Genomic DNA, 24,318 nt, shown 5'->3' with positions numbered 1-24,318 from the left:
ATTGTGGAATCTCCATCCTTGGAGGTTTCTAAGACCCAGCTATACAAAGCCTTGGCTGGGATGATCTACTTGGGGATGGTCCTGTTTTGAGCAGGGGATTGAAGTAGATGACCTCCTGAGGTCCCTTCCAACCCTAATTTTTTATGATTCTATCTGATCTTCTCCCTTAGTAATTGAAGTCTTCAATCACATACCCTGTGCGTGTGTTTGTCGGTAAGTTAAGGATGCCATAGAAAGCTTTGGACTACACTGCATAAATATATACATATTAAAAGGGGAGCTCCTTCTCTATCAGTTTTGTGAATCATAGATTCATAGATTATGAGGCCAGAGGGACCTTGGAAGATCATCGGGTCCAGCCCCCTGCACCAGCAGGAAAGATAACGGGGGTCAGGTGACCCCAGAAAGGTGACTGTCTAGCTTCCTTTTGAAAATAAAACAGCAGCTACCAGGAGTGGGGCTCGAACCCACGCAGGTATGTACCTATTGGATCTTAAGTCCAACGCCTTAACCACTCGGCCATCCTGGTACAGATCTTAGCTCTTCTGGTGCTACAATTTTTTTTGATTTTCTTGCAAGTGGCTGACATGAAACATTTTTGTTTCAGGGTGAACAGGATGTTGAGCTTTTTGTTTTGCCCTTAAACATGTGTAGGGAGGTAAGAGAGTCACTATTATTATAATTACTCCAATTTAAGATGAGGGGTTTTCCCCCCATTTGCTACTAGGGGAAAAGCCCCAGGTCTTAGATTTGAATACAACAGTGGGGGCAGCAGCTGTAGGTCACAGTTGCCACAACCACTGCCCCTGCCTGCCACCTACCCCACAGCCTCCACTCCCCCCCACCTTTGTTCCTCACCACTGTTTACCTTCCTCTTACAGCTCCAGCTCTTGCTGGGGCTTCACTCCAGCCAGGGTTAGGGAGCAGAGAACATGTTCTGCCTCCAGCCCCAGCCCCAGCCCCAGCCTAGCCCCACAGCAGCTGCAGCTCTGACCCCAGCTCTAGTGGTAGAGCTGCTGCCACCGCAACAGCTGGTGTGCTGGACCACCTCATGTGCTCTGTCCCGGGGCAGAGTGGGGCTCCTGCTGGAGCTGGAGCTGGAGCTGCAAGGGGAGGTAAGTAGTAGTAGGGGTGGAGGGCAGGGGGCAGGCAGCAGTGGGGAGGCAGGAGGGAGGAAAGTGGCAGGATGGCCAAGCAGGAGGGGCAGGTGCTGGGATAGCAGGTGCTGGGGTGGCAGGTGGGAGGGGTCCATGTAAGTACAGGAGGCAGATGGCAGGGGTACAGGTACCACAGGGGGAGGCCTCAGTGGCAGGGGGCAAGCAGTGAGGGGGGTCAGGTGGCAAGGAGCAGGGGCTAGATAACTTTACTCCTCTGTCCCACCACCACCTTCCCCTCAGCCACTGCTTGCCACTGCAGTGGTGGGGGAATTAAACTAATTATTGGGGTCATTTTAAATCAGAATCATCTGGGATTTGGGAAAAATGATATTCAGTAAAAGGCCCTAACTCCTTCCAATAGGCACAGAAGGAGTACTAGTATCATGGGGTGGAAATGCAATGTTGACTACACCATTTTAATATTATCACCACCATAAAAAGAAAAAAAATACTGAAGGCAACTGTGCAGTTAATAAGAAGATGCCTTTGGACTTCACCAAGCTTATAAGAGGGGGAAGCAGTGCTGCAGCGGGTCAGACAGCTCAATGACAACCCAGTTAATATAAGTGTATACATAGTTATGTTATAGAATACAAGGGCAACATGGAGAACTAAGATAGGACAAGTTTGCACTACAGCGGATCTGTAAGACATATATTGCATTATACATATACATATAAATTTTTTCTAAAATCATCCTTACCTTCACACACACACATGCATACGCACATGCACACATGGTATACAACTAGAAACTTCGGTAACCAAGAGGAAAAAAAATTGAAACAAAAACAAACAAAGAAAAATATATATTTATTTCTGAGCAGTACTCTCTACCATGTCATTTACACCCCTTTGTTCAGTAGGGCCCATGGAAAACAGAAATAAAGTGAAACGTGTGCCATGTTTATCCATGCATAGTAGTGACAGCAGACCATAGTACAGAGATGACAGATTAGCAAACTGTGAACACAGCAAAGGGCAAATGTCAGTTCCCAGACAAAGGGCAGGGAGGCCCAGGGCATGGGAATATGCAGGAGATGACACAGACACAATCTTCAGCCTTCCTAAGGAATGTGGATATCACAGTATTGGACAACTGCTATGTAGTATGTATGTCAGCATTGCTACTTGCATAGAGCTTGATGGATGTGCCTGTTGTGCTGAGTGTGCTCCTGTCTCTGGTGTTTTTGGTTCAGGAATGTATGCTACTGTTTAGCACAACGATGAATTATGGGACGTGTGTTCCTGTTAGAAACTGGATTTCTTGTGTGTGATATGAGCTCGGTGGCAATATGGGAATATATCAATATATACTGATTATGCTGATTGTATAGCACTGTATTTTGGACATTGCCTAGGTTTCTTTACAGAGGTGTCACACTACTTTGTGCCTAGGGCTGGATCCAGACTACTAGGCTCCTTGCAGGCTGAATCCAGCCTGGGACACACAGTAGTGTTGGTGGTGGACGTAGCTGCTCTGGCAGTGGCTGTCTGTGTTGGAGCTAGGAGCTGCCATCACTACCATGTGCCCTATGTTAGTGCCAGAGCTGCTGCCACTGCCACATGCCCCATGCCCCATGCCACAGTAGTAGTACTGGCTCCAGTGTGGGGTGGCAGTTTGGCTGGCAGCCAGAGAGTTAGGACAGTGGCAGTAGCAATGGGCAAAGTGGCTGAAGGGCAAGTGAGGCTGTCTGAGTCTTTGCTCACCTTGCAAACTGATGTCCATGTGCCCTGTGGCCCAGTGTCAGGCTACTCACCCTGGCCTGGCCCCCCAACTTCCATTGGAAGGGCTGATTTTGAGGCAAAAAAGTGCATGTGATATGCAAGTAAATATGGTATATTTAGTTCATCTCTAAACATGTATGTTCTCTCCTGCATGTGTACATACTAACTTCCTGAGCATGTAGAAGAACATTAACAGAAGCAGCATCCCATAAGCAGGTCATAATATATAAACAGCTCTATTGAGACCCTTGCAAAAGCTATATAACAGAAACAAGAACAATGCATTATGGCTGCAGTTTTTGGAACGGCTCAAGCACTTATAGCTGAGGACAGATTGTCAAAGGAATTCAACATACTGGGTACAGAGATTCTTTGAAAATCTTGTTCAGTTTATGCAGAGAATGAGTCACCATATAATTATATAACATAAAAAACAGAGAACTATTTTACATAGCTCTTGAGTTCTACTTGCTATGCAACAGCTCTTCCATTTCTCATTATTGACTCTTAAAGGTATTTGCTTCAGGAAACAGAATCATATTTTCTTCTCAAGTCCATTTGTTTTATATGACAATGGATTTTTTTTTTTAATCTTCTTAAGGGAATATTCAGAAAACTGACACTTGGTTACTTTCCGGCAATACGCACAGATATACTAGAACGTTTAGAGTAAAAGTATTAGACATTAAATTAGAAGTTCCAGGGGAGGACATGTTGGAACAAAAATAAAACTTTGGATTATTACTGTTATTGGAAGAAGTTATCTGTCAAAAGGGGATTATTGGCCAATGAGACCAGATCACTCTGAATGCCATGCCCAGGGTCAAAGTCAGATTAGCAGGTTTCAAGGAAATCTAGACCCTGAGTATTGACAGAGTCATCTCATGTTCTTCTCAATACCCCTCCCTAAAATGACAAAGTAACCACATGATTATTATTGACAAGTTTCTCTGCATCTAGAGAATGCCCAACATGGGGCACTTTTTAGTGACAGCCCAACAGCAGCTTCAAGAGATTCAGCTTGAATTGGCTTATGAATCCTGATAATTATATTTTAATAATGGGCCAAATTTAACCCAAGTTAACCTTTAGCCAACAAAAACATGATGTAAGTTTTTGTGTCATGACCTGAATATTCTGAGTACTTCTAGGATCAACCTAAGTTATATTAGCTGAAATTCAAATAGAGACAATTTTACAAACTTTTCCCTCTGTGTAAGAGGCAGTCTGGTCTGAATTTGAGAATTATTTTTATTGATGTAGGCTGAAATACACTCACAAGACCCTGAGCTAACCTGCAGTAGAAGAAATATCATCATTCACTTGCTTATTGTAATAATCACCAGGAAAAATCAGTCTTAATAACTCCAACCCTATAGTCGGAAAGGAGGTTTTTCATCTTCTCTAGCAATTCTTGGGGAGAAGATGCCACAAAAAGAGTCTCCAGTTAGTAAAAAAACAACAACAGACCCCAAAAGCTTTTCCTCCACAGCATTAAAGGCTCTTTGCTCACTAAAACAGACTGGACTTCAAGAAAATATTAGGAACATTCAACACTACTAAGACCAAAATCTCTGCCTATTTAAATAATCCACAGTATCCACTCCTCTCATTCATCTTGACTAAATGTTTTCTTTGCAGAGATGTTGAGCTACAGTTTTCAGCTATGTTCTTCTTAAGGAGACATTTCCTCACTAGCAGTTCAAATGCAGCATTGGCTTGCTTACTCGCTGGCTGACTACAAATCAGTTTCGCTTCCCCTATAGTCTCCAAATGGAATCTCATTATGTCTCCAGAATAAGTCATATGAATTTAGATCTTGCTTTCAGTTACAATGCTGTAAATAGTAAATACAGTGATTTCAAACCCCTACTGCTTCTCTACCTTCCTCCTCCCCCAACACACATAGTAGAAGAATTACAGGAAAATTCCATGAGCTACAGCTCACTCACAGGCTTTCCACTCTGCTGAGTTCAAACAGTCCTTATAGGAGAGAATTGGGTGCCTATTCATTTTCAAGGCACACATATAATACTGTAATAATAATGCAAATACAATCAGAGGTTACCTAATGCCCTATCCTTAACTTAAAAAAAAAGAAGAAAAAAGTTAAAAGAATGAAATAGCCCAGTTTCTTTATTTATACACAAATAAACAGCAGAAATAACAGTATCCCATATCCCAAAGAAGAAAAAAAAAATCACAGCAGTCAAAGCAGAATATATGTCGGTGCAATTTAGCCAAAAAAATGAAATCCATTTTCTTTAAATGTTGACAGAAAAACAGTAGGTCCTTTCAACTGCCTATTTTGTAGAGGAAAAATTTAAACATTGCACCCCAAAATCAGATGTTTCTTAATCCTCAAAGGCCCAAAATAAAAGAAAGGAAAACAGATCAAGAGATAATTAGTGCCCTAAGATTTCAAAAGTATTTGACAGTGATTTCAGTTAGTTTCTTCCTTTGTGGAATTTCAAAGGCTTTTAACCATGGAAGCAGGAAAATAACACTAAAAACCTCGGACTTTCGGTTAGAATATCTATTATGGCTGAATTCTGGAAAAAACAAGTCGTGAATAGCAACTTTAAGAAGCAGACATCTTACCACAAGTCTTGTTACAACGTGGGGCTATGAATAGCTTAGTTGTGATAACCTACCTTTCCCCATCTTCACAGGTTTTGTTATTACATTTAGAATCCTTGCTACAATTAAGCTGTTTCAGAGAGCACAATTACATCTGAACTATAAACAACCCCTTGCATGTATCTCTGCCAGAAGCTAACTAGTGATTTTGGTTTCCTGGGTAGAGATGTTGTCAAGTGCCAGAAAACAGAGGTGCAAAGTGCTGTGGTGTGGTGCTGCCTCCCAACCATCAACGCCTTGACATTGGTGCCCAGGGCTGGTGCCTTACTTGCCTTACTCACCCCACCCTAGTTATGTTATGTTTTCAACCAGTCTAATTTATGTGCAGATTTTTTTATTTGTCAGTTTATTAGATAATCATGCAAAGAGACTCAATCACATGTCCTTTGAAATCAATGGGACGTTTGTGATCAACCTAACAAGTCTAGGCTCCTTATTACAGCACTCTCTTAGGACTTGGGTGTTTTATGCTTTATGTCTGGCTCTGTGATGGGGTTCCTATGTAAAATCATTAGGGATCTGATCCAATGTCCTCTAGTTAGTAGAAGTCTCTCTTTTGAATTCAGCAGTTTTGTACCAAGCCTTTAGTGTTTGATTGAACATTTATTCCTAACCCCGTGTGAACCTAGCCGTGCTGCCTACAGGAAAGACTTACGTATCTCAGAGGGACAGTTTCCTTGGTCCTGGGAGACAGCAATCTACTACTGGCCTGGTCAGTGGCCGTTTCAACTTCTGTGTAGGCTCAGCCGAACTGGGTAGACCCTAACCAACAGACTTATAGCTCTTCCTATTTTTGACTTTCTCCACGCATATTTACCCCCTTACCTCTCCTGCCCCCACTGCCGTAGCAAGGGCAGGTTGTGGGGGAAGCAGGATGACTGCCCTGGGTGCCAAAGTGAAGAGGCGCTAACAGGCGCTGCCCAGCCTGGGCAGGATGCCGAACAGAGCTGCAGGCAGATCATTTGGGGAGCACAGGGACAGGGAGAGGGTGGCTCCCACCACTGTGTGAACTCCTGAGCAAGCATGGGGGTATGTGCCCCCAGATCTGTGTGCAGAGCAAGGGCAGGCTGCCACTGTGGGCTTTGCCCTGGGCACCTTACTTCATTGCTATGGCACTGCCTGCCCCTCACCCTAAACCACAAGTGGATTAAGCATTCAATGGCTGCCTCCAAAAAGGAAGTTGCACAGGGAAATGTGGAGGGGTACTATCCCCTTATACCCTTTTATCCATGGCTAGGTCATGATCTCTTTGCTTAATTTGCCCATATGAAAAATGTGGATAATTATATATTTCCCAACTTTTAAAAGAGTGTTATGAGGATAAAGGATTAATTTATGAGAACAATCAGATATAACTATGATGGAGTTCACTAGAAAGGCAGTCTTCAACAGGAGCAGGAACAGCCTGAAGTATATATTTCCACTGAATCCTACAATTTACCTTGGGCTGCATGGGTGACCGGTGCTTCCTGAGTTTGGTGGGGCATCCGCAGAAGCTGGCAGCAGTGGCAGAGGTGGCAGTGGTGGGGACAGAGCTGGTGAGCACCCTCGGACACCGGTGGCAGTGTTGGCAATGGGGATGGAGCTGGTGAGCACCCGCAGATGCCAGCGGTGGCAGCAGGGACAGAGCTGCTGAGTACCTGCAGAGACCAGCTTCAGCGTTGGCAGTGGGGACGACCCTGTCAAGGGGGGGTACATGCCCCCCCGTGCTTCCCCTACCAGTCACCTATTTCATAGATTTCATAGACATTAGGGCTGGAAGGGACCTCGGGAGATCATCGAGTCCAGCCCCCTGCCCAAAGGGCAGGAAGTCAGCTGGGGTCATAGGATCCCAGCAAGATAAGCATCCAATTTACTCTTGAAGGTGTTCAGTGTAGGTGCTTGAACCACCTCCGCTGGCAGACTGTTCCAGACCTTGGGGGCTCGGACAGTAAAGAAATTCTTCCTTATGTCCAGTCTGAAACGGTGTTGCAGGAGTTTGTGACCGTTCGACCTAGTCATCCCTTGGGGCGCTCTGGTGAACAAACGTTCCCCCAGATCCTGGTCGTCACCCCTGATAAACTTATAGGTGGCCATCAGATCACCCCTGAGCCTACGCTTTTCCACCTTGGGCTGGTTACATACCAACCAAAACACATACAAATATATTGAAATACAACTCTTTCTAAATAAGAACATTCATAAAGCAAACTATTTTGTTGTCACAATAGGCATAATTATGGCTTATAAAAAGACACATTTTCTTTAAAAATAATAAAAACTTTTCTTGTAAAACTCTCCTTAGCACACTTCTGAATCTCCACTGATTTTTCTAAAGGACTGACATTTTTTTATGGTTTCCCTCTAGATCTCAATCTGTCCCAGCAGACCATCACATGAACACTCAGTCAGCTCTATAAGTCAGTTCTGACTCAGTGGGAACAGTAATAATATATTTGTCTTATATTCTGGAAAACCTATTTAACATTCTATCTCCCCCTACTCTAGATACTTCTAGTACAGAGGTGGGCAATTATTTTGGGTGGAGGGCCACTTACCAAGTTTTGGCAAGCTGTCGAGGACCACATAGGTAGCTCTGCCCCTTGACAGGTGGTCTGCCCCCTGGTCACTATCTTGTGACTGGAAGCCCCACTCCCTGACCCCTGACCTTTGCCACCAGAAGTCCCTCCCCTTGCTCCTGGAAGTACTCCTTTCAACAAGGGTTTTTGCTATCTCAGAACCAACCTCCTCCCCCAAATTATAATCTAAAAAGCAAACATCTACAACATTCATTAATTTGATTTCAAAAAATAATTTTGTCCTGATTTACATGTGTTTGTGTAGTATACACAGAGGTTAAAATGAACAATAGCTTAAAATGAAATCTTACTCTTGCATATTGTGGGAGGGATGGGGGACCTACAGGGGTGAGTATAGTTTTGTCAGGGGCTGAGGGTGTGTGGGTATGTATGATGTGGGGAAGGGTGTGGGTGTGTCTGTGGGGGTGCATAGGTGTGGGGGAAGTGGGTGTAGGGCAAGGGAGCATGTGTGTGTGGATATGTGGGTGTGAGTGGGTATGGGGTTTGGGAGGGCTGTTTGTGAGGGAGAGGGTGGCTGGGGTGTGTGAGGGGCTGTGCATGTATGGCAGTGCAGGGAGGGGTGCATGTGCATGTGTATCATGGGGTGTACGTATGGGACTCACCCAACTAATGCACCCACCCACACACACACACACACACCCTGTACCAGCATGGGCCCAATGCTCCCATGGTCTGGTGATGCAGCCAGGTGGTGTGAAGCACTGCACAGGCAAAGAAGTAGGGAAGTGGCTGGGAGTGGGGCAGGGCTGGGCTCCTGGGTCCTACTGCCTCTGGCTCCTGTCATCTTTTACAGGCAACCAGGAGCAGATAAATAGTAATTTTCAAATTTTTGTAGGTGCCCTGTGAGCTGGATAGAATGGCCTGGCAGGCTGGATGCAGCCCACGGGCTGTATTTTGCCCGCCCCTGTTCTAGTAGGTCTGCATTATTATTTTTAGTAATCTAAGGCCTGCAACATTTTAAAAACAGATCTATAGTTAAACTTCACAGTCCTTGAGGATTAACTGCTTGGGACATAAGAAAAATGTAACTAATAAAGGAGAAAAAAAAGTAATTATTGATTGTAAGTGCTATAAAATTAATTTTATAAATTGTATAGGTGTTGTATATGTAATCTATGTCAATTTATCACAGTTCCAAATGCTAGTAGATCAGGTCAAAAGTCTGGATGGTTAATAAAGTATTATCTATCATGTAATACAGCAGTTGATGTTAATGGTTGTATCCATTCCATTGCTAGGCTGATTAGATATTTGGATTGTTTATAGTGGATTTTATTTATTAATCATAATGTATTACTGTGCTAACCATGCTACCCAGATTAATAGTATTTAAAGGGTAGTGTTATTGGTTTTAGTGGTTACTGTTATTTAATGGGTGCTCCCTAAGTTATATGCTTAATGTATATTATATGGTGGAGGCAGATCATTCAAGCAACATCATTTCACTGGCATCAATATGGGTTATTTGAGATTTTTTTTTCTTATGTATTATCATACTTTTCAGTCTGCAGTGCCTAGAGACAGCACTATATGTATTAGCTGGCCAAGCTGAAGTTTATGAAGGAAAAATCCCTCAGTGTTTAATGGATAGAACAGAGCGTGGAAATAATGGACAGAACAGTAGGAAATTTGTACTGTTTTAAATGCCTTACCACTACTCATACCATCTGTCAGGCATTTCTTCGTGAAATAAACAATTTGCAGAAATGTTTTTTTGAAAATGCAAATTGTTATTTATTATTTAGTTCCAGGCATTTACATGGATCTGTTTTTCAAACCATTTCTGCATTAAGTTATTTGTACATTGGCACTTGCTTGCTTCCTTCACAAAAATGTTAAGGCTCAGAAATTAATCATCCCTCTTTAAAGCTGGTACTTAAGCATATGCTTAACCTTAAGCACTGGGAGTTGCAGTAAATAGGGCCCCAGTTCAAGAAGGGATTTAACTATGTGCCCAACTTGAAACATGTGGGCACTGACTAAGGAAAGCTGAAATTTATGAAACACTTCCTCAATACATCTTCTCTTCCTACCCAGCTTGATTTCTTCTTTGTCTCTCTATTTTTTATTTTTCTTTCGTTTCTGTTTTTACTTGCTTCTGTATTTCTTTCCTTGTTCTGTATACCAGGCATTCTCACTTTCTTGCTTGTCTTTATGCTGTGTGTGGGACTGATCCAAAGCTAAAAGAAGTCTGCGCAGACAGCCTACAGACTTCAAAGTGCTCTAAAACAGCCTCTTTATATGCTCTGCTTGCACTGAACCTTATCACTGTATGGAAGTAACATCTATTTCTGCATGACCTCTAACAGCAACACCATCCTCTGTTCTTGAAAAGGCAAACCATGGTGCAGAAAAATGTATAAATATCGCTCTCCAAGTGGCTTTGAGGCAGCATGAATCATGATCCCAAAGTACTGGCCAAAGTTTAGGATCACCTGCTTGTTGATGTGGTAGAGATTCAGGGAGCCACTAGCAGCTTTGGGTGGCTGCCTGCAGATATATGGGGAAGCTGCTCTGAAGCACAGTAATTACTGCTGGAGTGTGCTAATTAGTGTGCGTCCAGCAGCCTCCACATTTTGTGTATCAGTGTCCTTGAGCTTCAAAATGGTGGCGGGGACACTTTAAAGCTTGTGCAGGGATGCTGAAATATGAGACGCTGAGATGCTGCATCACCACCCCCAAAGCACATGTAAAAATGCCCTTTGTTCTCTAATTAGAAAGAAGCAATTTTACTCTTGACTATTCTGTAGCGCTAGACTTAAGTCAAACTCCATGGCACATGTTGTTTCCCCAGATTTTAGTATCCCTTTTGTTAGGTAATTTACCCATATCTAGAGAGAGGCCCTGGACAGACAAAACATTTAACCTAGGAGAATTTATTCTTGTAATAAATTCACTTTTGGGGGGGCTATACAGTGTCTCTACTGGTACAATGCTGCACCTTATTTCCTCTTGTTTGACTGAAGCTGTATCTTGAGCTAATAGTTTCAATGATTTTTTTCACAACAATGCCCACTTTCAGGTTATCTGCACTAAAGGTTGCACTCAAGGCAATTCTTTGATTTAGTATGAATTGCACAGGTTGTAAGCCAAGACTACATTTAATCCATAGGTCCAAATGCAATTACACCTGTAGATGGCTAAGTAGCACTTATACAGCTAAATGTCTACATCAGGTCATCAAATATATGGCTTTTAGGGCTAGTGGTGGGGGGGAGCTGTCACAGAATTTGGGGCATTGGGGGCCCTTTGGGCATGGCAGTCGGTGGCAAGGGAGTAGTGAGGGCTGTATCAACACAGCCCTGCTTGTCTTGCTATTACTTGCTTTGTCACCACTCACCCTGCTCATGCTCTGTAGCTGGCCCTTCCACTGCCTACACTGGCACTGCCAGTAGAATAAGATTTATTGGTGCCATGGCCAAGCACAAAATTGGAAGCCCCCACCAGGTGAGGGCAGGTTCCCACAGGTGCAGGTGCAGGTGCAGTTGAGCCCACCCGGCTTACTCAACACAAGTGAGTGAATCAGGGGGCATGAAGTGAAGATAGCCTGGGCCCCTCCATCTGGTGGGTATCATACAGCCAGAGCTGTGGTCCCCCAGCGCTGCAGGATAGGTCAGGGCCAGGGCCAGGGCCAGGGCCAGGGCCAGGGCTGGAGCCAGCTTGGAAGGGGGCATGAGCTCTACCCCTAGCTGCCTGCCTCTCTGCCAGGCTGAGTGGGGTGGGGCTGTCCCATCCTGTTCCAGTAGCACTCATGCCGGTGACCACCCACAGACAGCAGTGAGGCTGCCCATGGTGCTTTCTGGCAGCTGATGGCCCCAGGAAACCTTCCCTGCCTGCAGGGAGCCCTGTGCCTGCCCCTAGCACCTGGCCCCAGGCCTGGCTCTGGCGCAGCTGGAGGGGAGGAGGCATACATTGCATGACCTGGATACCCACAGCCAGGATGCTCCCCTGGGGTGCCCTTGGTGCCCCACAGGACCCCTGATTGGCAGGGGTCCCTGGGCCTGGGTTTGGGCACCATGGGTCTGTGCTTTAATCTGCCCCTGTGTGCTGCCTATTCCACTGCACTGCAATAGCCCAGGCAGGGCTGGATCTGGCTATGTGAAGCTTCTACCACCCTCTCACAGCCAAATTTCCTGACCTGTGGGGATCCTCACGAATTGAATGGCTTGGCTCCACAGATCAAATCTGGCCCATGGGCTGGGGGTTGGGCACCCCTGAGAACAGTAACCCCCCTCACAGGAAGGTTTCAGGAGGAGAATGGATAAGCATTGCACATGGACAATTTATGAACAGAATTCCTGCATTTATGCAGGGATTTGGGCTAAATGATCATTGAGGTTTCTTCCAACTCTGATTTTATAATTGTACAATACAATACAATACAATACTTGTTCCCATTTCCAAATAATAATATTTGCATGCCATTAAAAAAATATAGAGGCCACAACCACAAATACTAATGTACAATGAACAATGTCACCTTACGCTTTTAGGCAGAGTTCCTTCCCTTGTCTTCAGTTCATCTGTTATGTCAAATACTTTTCAAATAATACTAAGAATTTTTAAAAAGTATATTAACAGCCACCCATGGTATTAAAAAAACACTTGATTTGTGCCAAACTGATAATTCCTTCATATAAAAGTCCCATATAAGTGTCACTACATGCAGAAGAAAATATGCAGTTCTGCTGCACAGTCAGGACCCAAGATTAGGTTGGGCAGCTTGTGAATAAGGTCTGTATCCCTTCACAGGAATTACATTTACAGAAGTTTGACATCCCATCTGAAAGAGACACTCCAACAGTAAGGAACACAGTAACTAGGGCAATGGACCAATATTTATTTCCAAAGAAAGAGAGAGAGAGAGCCACACACTGTGTCATGCTTCCTGCATAATATGAGTTTTCCTCAGCGATTTTTCATCCTTGAGCTGATAAGCTTTGCTTACTTTGATATCTGATGAATTTATAGCCTGTAGCAGCAGGTTGTCTATATTGACACTTTCAACATACAGGAAAGCAGAGAATATCTTTAATAATTATAAAGGAAAAACAAATCTTCATTTCAGAAAATGTCTATGTATATACATGCTTTTGTGTAAGTACATACACAACAACATACTAGTATAGTCTCTCAGTAGGTAGATGTTATAGTACAAAAATTAATATATAAAACTTGTGACTCCTTTGAAAGTCTACTATAATAAAATTACCCTGAGAGGTACTGAGCACTCTGGCCTGATCTAACAAAGTACCAAAACATGTGTTTAGTCTGAGGCACAGAGGGTTTGTCATTAGGTGTACTCTTAAAGTAAAACACATCGCTAAGGCTTGAAATAGACATTGTTAAATGAAGCGGATCTGCTGTGCCGGGGTGTGTTCTGGCACAGCTGATCTGCTTCATTAGGCAAAACATATGCCACTTGTTGTCCTGCCCATTGGTGCTGCAGGACAATGGGTGATGTATTCTCCCAGGGTTTCAGCGGCCTGGTCCTGCACCCTGGGAATTCCCATGCAGGATCAGGCCCCTCAAGTCCTGGAAGTGCCTGCTTAGCATTTCTTGCTTAGATACATGTGCCCGGGCATCTCCAGGACACAATTCTGTACAGGGAAAAGTGGGAGTTTCCTGCTTACAGAGACATGCTCCCAGGGAACCCCAACTTTCCCCATTTACAGAGATGCACCCTGGAGATTCCCTGGTTCATGTCTCTATAAATGGAGAAGCCCCAACTTTCCCCACTTAAGGAGATGTACCCTAGAGCTCAACCCTGGGGAAATGTTGGGACTTGGGGCTTCTGAAATGACTGGTTTATAAAGGCCCTGTCCATCTTCTGCTGACATCAGTGAGAATCTCTGCAGATGGAGTTGGATCACATCCCAAGTGATACTGAATACAGTACTTCATTACAGAAGTGCTATCTACATTATGGTTTTCTACCATTTTATATTTTAAAACTATTATTAAAATATGCAAGTTTAAACCATATTTTGCCCTTTTATGTAGCAGATTGCTGCTTACTGGCAAATGGTCATGTATTAATGTTGACCACATGTTGTCCATGTGGACAACATGGAGAGGGTCCAGATGAGGGCCACTCGCATGATCAGGAGGCAGCAGGGCAGGCCCTGTGAGGAAAGGGCTATGGGACCTGAACCTGTTCAGCCTCCACAAGAGAAGGCTGAGGGGGGATCTAGTGGCCTGTTACAAACTAGTCAGAGGGGACCAGCAGGCAATGGGGGAGTCCCTGTTCCCCCAAGCACTACCAGGAGTGACTAGAAATAGTGGTCAGAAGCTGGCAGAGGGTAAATTCAGATTAAACATTAGGAGGCGCTACTTCACTGTCAGGGCGGCTAGGCTCTGGAACCAACTTCTAAGCAAAGTGGTGCTGGCTCCTACGCTGGGGGTCTTTAAGAGGAGGCTAGACAATCACCTTGCTGGGGTCGTTTGACCCCAGTACTCTTTCCTGCCATGGCAGCGGGTCGGACTTGATGATCTGCTCAGGTCCCTTCCGACCCTACCAACTATGAAACTATAATTGTTTAGAAATATGCTCTCTGAATATGATTAATGACTCACATTGCTTATATATTTTTTATGACAACTGAATGGTATATGGATTACAAAATGCAAAACATATGTTGCATATCTAATTGGAGTTGCAATATGTTTAAAAAATTTCATGAGAACACCAAAAAAAGAATAAAATCTAATACAGAAGTTTTCTTTTATTAATATCTTACATTTATAAAGATGAGGTATTCAGAAAAAAATGCACTAGTGTTTTAAAAATCAGAATTGGCCAATTCCTGAAATAAAATACAAAATTATTTTTTTCTAAATATTACATTTATGTAAATGTTTCTCTTTTCAGAGTGCTAGATGTAAAATTGATTTTGCAACTGCATCCATATTTTTATTCTTGGAATGAAAAATGGGTTTAAGAAAGGATGAGCTTTTCATCAAAAGCTTCTGCTGAAAAATACTGGAAAAAAGAAAAAGGTTAAAAGGGTTTTTTTTCCACAAAAGTTTATATTGGGGGAAAAAGATTATTTTCCTTGAAAATTTCAGACTGTTCTAGTACTGATATCTTTATTTCTCAGTAAAGCTGTTAGACATTTATATGTTACAGACCAACCAAACTGTGAAGATTTACATGCTAAAGAAAGATGGTTGAAATTTGTTGAATTTTTAAAATGTAGCTGAAGACTTATTATTAAATGTTTTTACCAGCTACTTAACATTAAAAAAAAGATACTGCTATAAAATTAGTTCATTAAAAAGTTGAAACAAAAGTTTTTCATTTGTTAAATAGTGATAATGCTGCAGTGTGACTACCTACTAAATGCTTATATAATTTACAAATAACTAGGAACTTCAATGAACTGGAATTCACATGCTTAAGATTTGTGATTGTATAGATCAGCTGGATTTGAATAAGTGTCTTTGAAGTGGCAGGTTCTCATAACCAAAACAATAGATCATCCAATTTCAGAAATTGTAATCACATTTATTTATGTGGAGGAAATATTTAAATTGTCGAGAGGAATTATCTTAGCTATTATTTAATTATTTGTTTTAGACCTACTGTTGTCCCATGGACTTTAAAATATGTATTATTTGTCAGAAGACTAGACAAGCAAAGATGATACTAATCATGATAAATTGTTGTTAAATGCACAGTATGTAACAATTTTTCAAGGTACTGGTTATATTCCAAAATGATACAATATATAAAGTAACTTAATAACATAAAATGTAGGTAACCATAGAGACTTCTTTAAGTGTGTTTTAACAAGTTATGACAGCCCTTGGAGAGAGTTTCTTTTGTAATTGTTCAACCAAATGATTAATTGAATGAAGTGAACAAACAGACAACTACAGTCTGACATGAAATGAAGAAGGGATTTGCCCATAAATACCTTCAATGTCAGCACATCAACATAGCCCCATAATGTACAGTGGTCCCATGTTTTTAGTTACAATGTTCTTTATTAAAATTAGGTACACTAGTGACTGTAAGGTATAACTTTTGTAGTATTTTTCAGAACAGAGAATTTCATTTTAGTTTAAGCTGTGTTACTGTTACAGGTGGTGGATTGAATCAGCCTGTATTATATTTGTTCATGTTTGCTTCCATGCTTCATTGGCTTTTGAGTTTACTAGTTTTCATGAACTAAGTGGTATGAAGTGTTGAGAAGTGAATGAATGTGACAGAACCAAAGAAAGCCCTTCTGGGCAGAGAGTGACAGAGTCGTTCTGTAGGTGGCACACTTCCCCCTGTGTCAGGACTGAGCCAGTGTACCAGCATAGTGTCAAAGGCCCTTGCACTGCTGGAAATATTAGGAGACACAAAACCAAAGTTCCAAACGCTTGCAATTGTTAAGGATTTCATGTCATGTTTCACATGAGCAATAGTAATGTGGCTAAATTCCAGTTTGGTTAATTTAATGCTTTCTGTCCAAATACCCCTGCTATCTATTGTACTCTCATACTCTTTATCACCTGCATTCGGATTGTCAGCTTCTGTTACTGTATGTTGTATTTCACCCTGAAGAAACATTAGAGATACATCAAACTCTCCTTACATAGGAATATAGGACTGGAACATGGGTCATCAAGTCAAGTTCCCAGTATTCACTGGTGGTCATTCACCCAAGCCACCATTTCAAACTTTCTCTTACAACTACAACACACAGGACCCAAAGCCTTTTCATTTGTTTTTTCTTCTTTTAAATTGAATTTGATATAAGAATGAAAGTGATCTGTTTAAGAAGACCCTGAATGAAAAGATGTGCCAGTAAGTTAAGCTTTCAGAAAATAAAGTAATTTAATTGTTCAAGTTAAGTAACTCAGATGCTGTTAAATCATACCATGCCTATGGCAAGCTCTTCATCTGTTCTAAGAAAAGCTGAAAAATTGATTGAATACACTATGCTAAAATAAATATAAGAGCTATTTCATTAAAGAAAGATGGAGAAGTAACCTATGCCTACTAGCTAGCATATTGTGGTTGTTGACAAAGGAAAGTATTTTTAAATGCCTAAAAGCAAGAATTAAAAAAAAATATAAACATGATTCTGATATTAAAATTTATGATCAAAGACAAGCTGGAGGTAGCACTTAAGGGGTTCATTTATCTTAAATTAGAAGAACACTTAATGGCATGGCAAAGTTTGCAGGTGGCATTGTGTATTCATAGTTTCATAGTTCATAGTCTGTAGGGTCGGAAAGGACCTGAGCAGATCATCTAGTCCGACCCCCTGCCATGGCAGGAAAGAGTACTGGGGTCAAATGACCCCAGCAAGGTGACTGTCTAGCCTCCTCTTAAAGACCCCCAGGGTAGGAGCCAGCATGACTTCACTTGGAAGTTGGTTCCAGATCTTAGCCACCCTGACTGTGAAGTAGACCCTCCTGATGTCTAATCTGAATTTACCCTCTGCCAGCTTGTGACCGTTATTTCTTGTCACTCCTGGTAGAGCTCGGGGGAACAGGGACTCCCCCTGTGCCTGCTGGTCCCCTCTGACTAGTTTGTAACAGGCCACTAGATCTCCCTCAGCCTTCTCTTGTGGAGGCTGAACAGGTTCAGGTCCCGTAGCCTCTCCTCATAGGGCCTGCCCTGCTGCCTCCTGTTCATGCGAGTGGCCCTCCTCTGGACCCTCTCCATGTTGTCCACATCCCTCTTGGAGTGCGGTGCCCAGAACTGGAAATAGTACTCTAGCTGAGGCCTGACCAGTGCCGCATAGAGGGGGAGGATCACCTCCTTGGACCTGCTTGAGATGCATCTGTAGATGCATGACAAGGTGTGGTTCGCCTTCCTGACTGCATCCTCACACTGCCAGCCCATGTTCAGTTTGGCATCAATGATGACTCCAAGATCCTTTTCTGCCTCTGCACTGGCAAGAAGGGAGTTCCCCAGCCTGTAGGTATGGTGCTGGTTCTTCCTCCCCAGGTGCATCAGCTTGCACTTGTCACTGTTGAATCCCATCCTATTCTCATCCGCTCACCCCTGTAACCTGTCTAGGTCTGATTGCCGCCTATTCCTCCCTTCTAGCATGCCCACATCCCCCCACATCTTAGTGTCTTCAGAAAATTTGAACAGGGTGCTTTTTACCGCCTTGTCCAAGTCACTGATGAAGATGTTGAACAGTGCGGGCCTGAGGACCGAGCCTTGCGGGATCCCACTGCCCACATCCCTCGAGGTCGAAAATGACCCATCCATCACCACTCTCTGGGTGCAGCCCTCCAGCCAGTTAGTGAACCATTTGGCTGTGTAGATGTCAATACCACAGTCCCCCAGTTTTTTAATGAGGATGGGGTGAGAGACAGTGTCGAAGGCTTTCCTAAATTCCAGAAAGACTACGTCCACTGCTACCCCTGCATCTAAGGATTTGGTGACCTGGTCATGGAAGGGCACCAGGTTGGTCTGACAGGACCTGCCTCTAATGAACCCGTGTTTGTTGCCCCTAAGCATAACCTCCCCCACTGGCCCCTCGTGGACATGTGCCAGGATAATTCTCTCAAAAAGCTTACCCAGGATTGAGGTAAGACTAACTGGCCTGTAGTTTCCTGGGTCCTCCTTCCTCCCTTTTTTGAAGATGGGAACCATGTCAGCCTTCTTCCAGTCCTCTGGCACCACACCAGAGCACCATGAGTGCTCGTAAAGCCGTTCCAGGGGTCCTACAATGACCTCAGCTAATTCCCTCAGCACTCTGGGGTGGAGATCGTCAGGACCAGCTGATTTAAATACATCCCTCCAGAAACTCCCTGACTAGATCCTCACTGACCCTTGGCATAGGTGCGCCTCCTCTAGGGCCTCAGGGTGTGCTGGTGGGGAGGATGATCCGGTCCTTGTTCAGGAAAATGGAGGCAAAGAAGCCGTTAAATAGGTTAGCTTTGTCGTCTGGTATGACGACCAGATTTCCTAGCATGATTTGCAGGGGCCCCACATTACCCAGTACCTTCTTTTTGCCCCCTATGTATTTAAAAAAGGACTTCTTGTTGCCCTTGATCTGGGTAGCTAGTCCCAGTTCCATCTCTGCCTTGGCCTTCCTGACCACCCCCTGCTTCCCTGAGCAACCCCAGTATAGTCCTCCCTAGTGATGGCCCCTCCTTTCCATTGGGTGTACGCCTCCCTTTTAGCTAGGAGACATTCCCGGATAATTTTGGTGAGCCATGGGGGGCTTTTGTGCCCTCCTGCTCCCTTTGATCCTTGTTGGGATTACCTCCCTTTGGGCTTGGAGGATCGTCTCCTTAAGGAGTGACCACTCTTCTTGGACACCTGGCTCCCCTCCCCTCTGGGACCTCAGTGCTTCCCCGACTATTCTCCTTAGGTCATTGAAGTCCACCCTCCTGAAATCTAGGGCTGCTGCCTTGCTGCAGGCCTTTGCCACCTTGGGCTGGATGGTGAATTCCAGCAGGTGATGTATTCTCTTAGGCAGCTTTCAAATTAGCTGTGAAAAATGAAGAATAAAAATAATTTTTTTCCAAAATCTTTTCCAGGATTTGTGGGCCTTAAAAATGACTTCTCAGTCATTTTAAAAATAATTCTTCTTAAAAATAATTACAATTGCATAAAATTGCCCTTTCATTTTGTTCCTAGTTGCCACGTCAAATGGTGGTGTGTTACTATCAAGTATATATTTATACAGAACCAGTTCATTCTTCCCCTGGAAATGTTTTAAAGACAGAAATTCATTTTTCAATGGAAAGCTCAGTGTTTCAAATAAACATTTCCTCAAGAAAATGATTCCATTAATTTTTTGCCAGGCAAATAGCACACCCTTTCTACTATTGCCTCCTCCAGGTTTTTTATACTGTTGAAAGCTAAACACCTTCAGCTTTTGGGGTTTTTCACCTTATTTGATATTTGTATGAACTTGATGTAGTGTCTTGAATAAAGAACTGTTTCATTGTGACTTCATCATGTTCTGTGGAAGAGTCATGAAAAAACTTATATGAGGAAAGATTAGTCTTATTTATAGAAGAGAAATGACAGGTAAGTGTGGATATGAGAGCTGTGTAAAATAATGAATGGTATAGGGACTGGACCTCTTCTTTACCTTTCATTATGCTACAAAAGCAAAGCAGCACTCAATCAAACTAAAAGCAACAAATTTAAAACTAATAAGAGTAGCATTTTACAAAACAGAATAAATAACTGATTGCTACAAGTATCCCCAAGGACATGAGTTTAGGAAGTTTAATAAAAAGATTAGGTGTTTATATAAACAAAAATATTCTTTCTATCTGAGCCAGTAGTTATAAAAGCCATAGATAAAAAGTAGGACCGGAAAAGACCTCTGGAGATCATCTAGTCCAACCTCCTGCCTGAGGCAGGATTATCCCTATCTAGTCCATAATTTAAATTCCACGTAAGACTACTGTCAACCCTGACATAAAACCCTAACCTGCCACAGGTAAAGCATGGGAATCATGTCAATCAATGTCCTGCTCCTATACAAAGATGTCAATATATCCTCAAGGCATCCCAGGTAGAGGGTCATGCCCCCTGCTGCAGTAGAAGACAACCCTGCCCCCCACAGTTCATACCAATCTGACCATGGGGTAAAATTCTTTCCTGACCCCAAATGGGGTAAAGATTTGGCCCTCAGTGGAGGGGCAAGACCCCTTAGCCAGGAACCTCAGGCTTTGGTCCCAGCAGGAACATTGGCACATCCCAGTCAAACTCTCCAGCCTTGGCTGTAGTTAACACTGAAGGCCTCTAAGGTAGGCTTAAAAACACCCAAACACATGTAGCAGAAAGGAAGGGCAGAGGCAGCCAGCAAAGCCCTGAAGCATGAGAAATACCCATAGTAAAACATAGGCATAGGTACACCTAAATCATCCCTGACCAGTGACTGTCCAACTTCTTGAACACCTCCAGTGATGGAGAGTCCACAATTTCTCTAGGCAGTCTGTTCCACTGCCTCACTGTTCTAACAGTGAGGTTTTTCCTGATATCCAGTCTAAACTTACTTTGCTGAAATTTCAAGCCCTTGGTCTGTACCCTCCTCTCTGCAGCAAGACAGAAAGGCTGTTTTGCCTCTTTTTTATGGCAGCCCTTCAAGTATTTGAAGGCTGCTATCTTGTCCCCCTGTAAGTGTGTTTTCCATAAGCTGAACATGCCTAGCTCCTTCAGCCTCTCCTCATATGACTTGCTTTCCAAGCCCTTTATCATCTTGGTTGCCCACCTCTGGACCCTCTCTAACTTCTCCACATACTTTAAAATATATGAAGTCCAGAACTGCACATAGTACTCCAGATGAGGTCTAACCAGTGCTGAGTAGAGAGGCTTCAGGTGCAAGACCGTGCCATGTCTTTCATCTGAGGCTTCTATTGATGCATCCCAAAACCACATTTACCTTTTGGTAGCTGCATCACATTGCAGACTCATATTGAGTCTGTGATCTACCAAGACTCCCAGATTCTTTTCCATAATGCTGCCATGAAGCCAGGTGTCAACAATTTTATATTTGTGTTTTTGATTATTCTTCTCCATGTGTAGCACCTTGCATTTGTTTGCACTGAATTTCTAGAGGCAGAGTCTGATGAACTATGTAGCAGGTAGAAAAAGAATGAGGGCATGACACACCCAAATGTGCACTCAATTGAAAGAAAAAAGAAGTATAAACACAAATGATATTAACAGCAAGCGTTTCAATTAACATTTGTTCATACACCTGGATTCTTGTGAATGAAAGGTTTAACATTCCATTACCAGTTTTCTAAACTATCCAGTCCATAAGAGCACAATTAATGGAGCAATCATATTATTCCTCCAATTCTTTCTTCTTCTGCTACAATGATGATGATAATTAATAACACTACTATTAATTTGCATCTCTCCCTTTTGAGACTGTCAGAAAGCTTTATACATTTGAATAAATTTAGCCTCACACTAACCCTGCCAAACCAGATAAATATTGTCAGGTTTGTTTTTACAGATAGAGAGATTGCTGAAGTCCCACTATTTCTGTAATAACTTCATGAGGAAGTAGGCTGATTCTCAAGTGGACAGGGTAGAGAGGCAGAGAACAACAAATTATTCCCAGTGAATGAATGTATTGTTTTAAAACTGTTTGTAATTTTCAAAAGAGTTGTTTAACATTTCAACTCAGTAGAAGGTATGAAGAAAAATAACTGACTATTTTCTATTATGTGGTTGTGGGAGCAACAGTAGTTTTCAAAACTGACAAATGTATATGCTTGTGGAGCCAATCAGATTTTAAAACAAGTGACTGTGTTTAGTAAATTGTGTGCCACCCCTTCATGTATTATTATCATTCACTGTATTTATTTATATCAGCAGGTATGATGTGCTACTAGGTGCTTTCTGGACAGACAAGAAGGAATGATCCTAGTGAGTCAGTGAAATTTATACTTGTCACAGTTGGAAATCTCACCCTTTGGAATGCTCCTGCTTCTAGTTTTGAACTTAGTTAAAACCAAAGTTTTGTTTGGAAACAGACCATGCTGTAGGGATGACACTATTAAGCCATTTTTTTTGTGGCAGCCAGGGTAGATGAGTGATTGTAGATGATTTGGTGATTCAGGCACTTCTTGCTACCTCTGAATAGAACTACAGGCAGTAGTTTAGAAAAACACCAAAACTGCCACAGCCCCTACCCACAATAATGGTCTGATAGGCTCTCACCTCATACAAGCTTTGCAGAGGAGGCAGAAAAAGCTCCCGTATGTGGAACGAAGCATTTGGGTACAACTGACACCTCTCTGCCTAAAGGGATCATTCCCAAATTCAAGTTGTTCAGCCTGTCAAAACCTTCTTTGGGGGCTGAGCTGAAGGAGAACATTTTAGAACCGAAGTCTAAAGTCTCTAAGCTCAGAGATAACCTTAGTCTCTCCCATAGGACCCTTACTGTGTTTAACATTATTAATATACCTTATATACATTATTAATATACCTTGCAGAATCAGACACTACAGAGAATTTCAGAGGGCTCTGATTCAGATGCTACAGGGAGATCACCTCAAGAGGAGGATACAAAGTGAGACTTCTTTCGATGTCATTAACAGTAACTGAGTTTCCCTTCTTTTGTGAAGCTATTACTGAGAACACTTACAGTTCACTCAGTCATTTTTGAATGAACATTTCTTTCTTTAAGATGATTTTGGGCCTCACTTATTACTGAAGTACTCAATCAGACCTATTTTCAGGGAGAAAGAAAATGAACTTTTGAAATGCTGCGAGCACCAGGAGAGGAGCAAGAGTGTCAGATCCCTAGGTCAGGAGCACACTACTTCCTAGGAGGCCCTGCCAAGACACTGGCAGCAGTCCTTGGTGAAGTAGGATGGGAAAAGTCAAGGTAAATGTGGTTACTATGACAGTGGGCAGGATGGGGGCAATCTCAGTTTAAACCAAACTCTGTCAAATATGACTCAGGTGAGGTTCAAAGTGGCGTAATTTGGCTTTGGCTGGATCAGTACCTCCAGGTCAAGTTCAAGATCTTCAGCTGGACAAAATAAAGGTATCCAGAAAACATTCAGAAAGAGGAAAGACAGTTATAATACAGTTTGTACTGAAAACTTGAAAAACAAAATAAGAAGAATATGCAAACACAACAAAGCAGGGAGTACTTAATTCTTTGTTAGCTTTTGGTCCACTCCTTTAAAGGGTTAAGCCCTCCAAATACAGGGTGGAGGCCTGTTCATAATTCATTTACAAAGTAAAGATAATTCTGCCATTGTAAAATTATGGGTCATAATCATGTAAGGCATCTGGAGTAACAAGATGAGGTCCACTGAGAACCCGCTGCTCCAGGCCCTTTGTACCTGATACAAAGGCTAATGTGGTCAATTTGGATCAGACCCTAAGAGGGTAAAACATTACAATGTGAATTAAGAGATTCTGTCATATTATTGCCAGTCCAAAATATTCAAATATTGTGAACCAGGTCTCAAAAATAATGAAACTGACATGAAAAATATGACACTGAACTAACAAAAATAATAATTTTTGGTTTGTTTAAATTTAGTTCCTAGCAATACTGTCTTCAGGTTTCACACATATACTGTCTTCTTTCTTTCTCTTTTTCAAATTAAAGTTTAAATTTTCATGTAATCTTACAGGTCCAAGAGCTGGAGCTTATATGAAACGCCAATTCAAAATTTGCGATAAAACTGCAAGTTGGCAGTAATGCAGTGTCAAATTACCATAGTCCAAGCCTAATTTCTTGTTAAAAGTTTTCCAAAACAGT

The 24,318-nt window shown here is 42.6% G+C and overlaps 1 non-coding gene across 1 annotated transcript; it reads right to left on the bottom strand.

Moving 5' to 3' along the window:
* Positions 1 to 446: 446 nt before the first annotated feature.
* Positions 447 to 529, bottom strand: TRNAL-UAA (transfer RNA leucine (anticodon UAA)). Its single transcript has one exon. It is a non-coding gene; the product is annotated as a tRNA-Leu (tRNA).
* Between the last annotated feature and the right edge of the window lie 23,789 nt (positions 530 to 24,318).

Source organism: Crocodylus siamensis, chromosome 1 (assembly GCF_052110815.1).
Source record: "Crocodylus siamensis isolate JL-2025a chromosome 1, ASM5211081v1, whole genome shotgun sequence".
Lineage (NCBI taxonomy): Eukaryota > Metazoa > Chordata > Crocodylia > Crocodylidae > Crocodylus > Crocodylus siamensis.
Note: the sequence above shows the minus strand (reverse complement) of the source record. Positions and strands in the feature narration are given on the sequence as shown.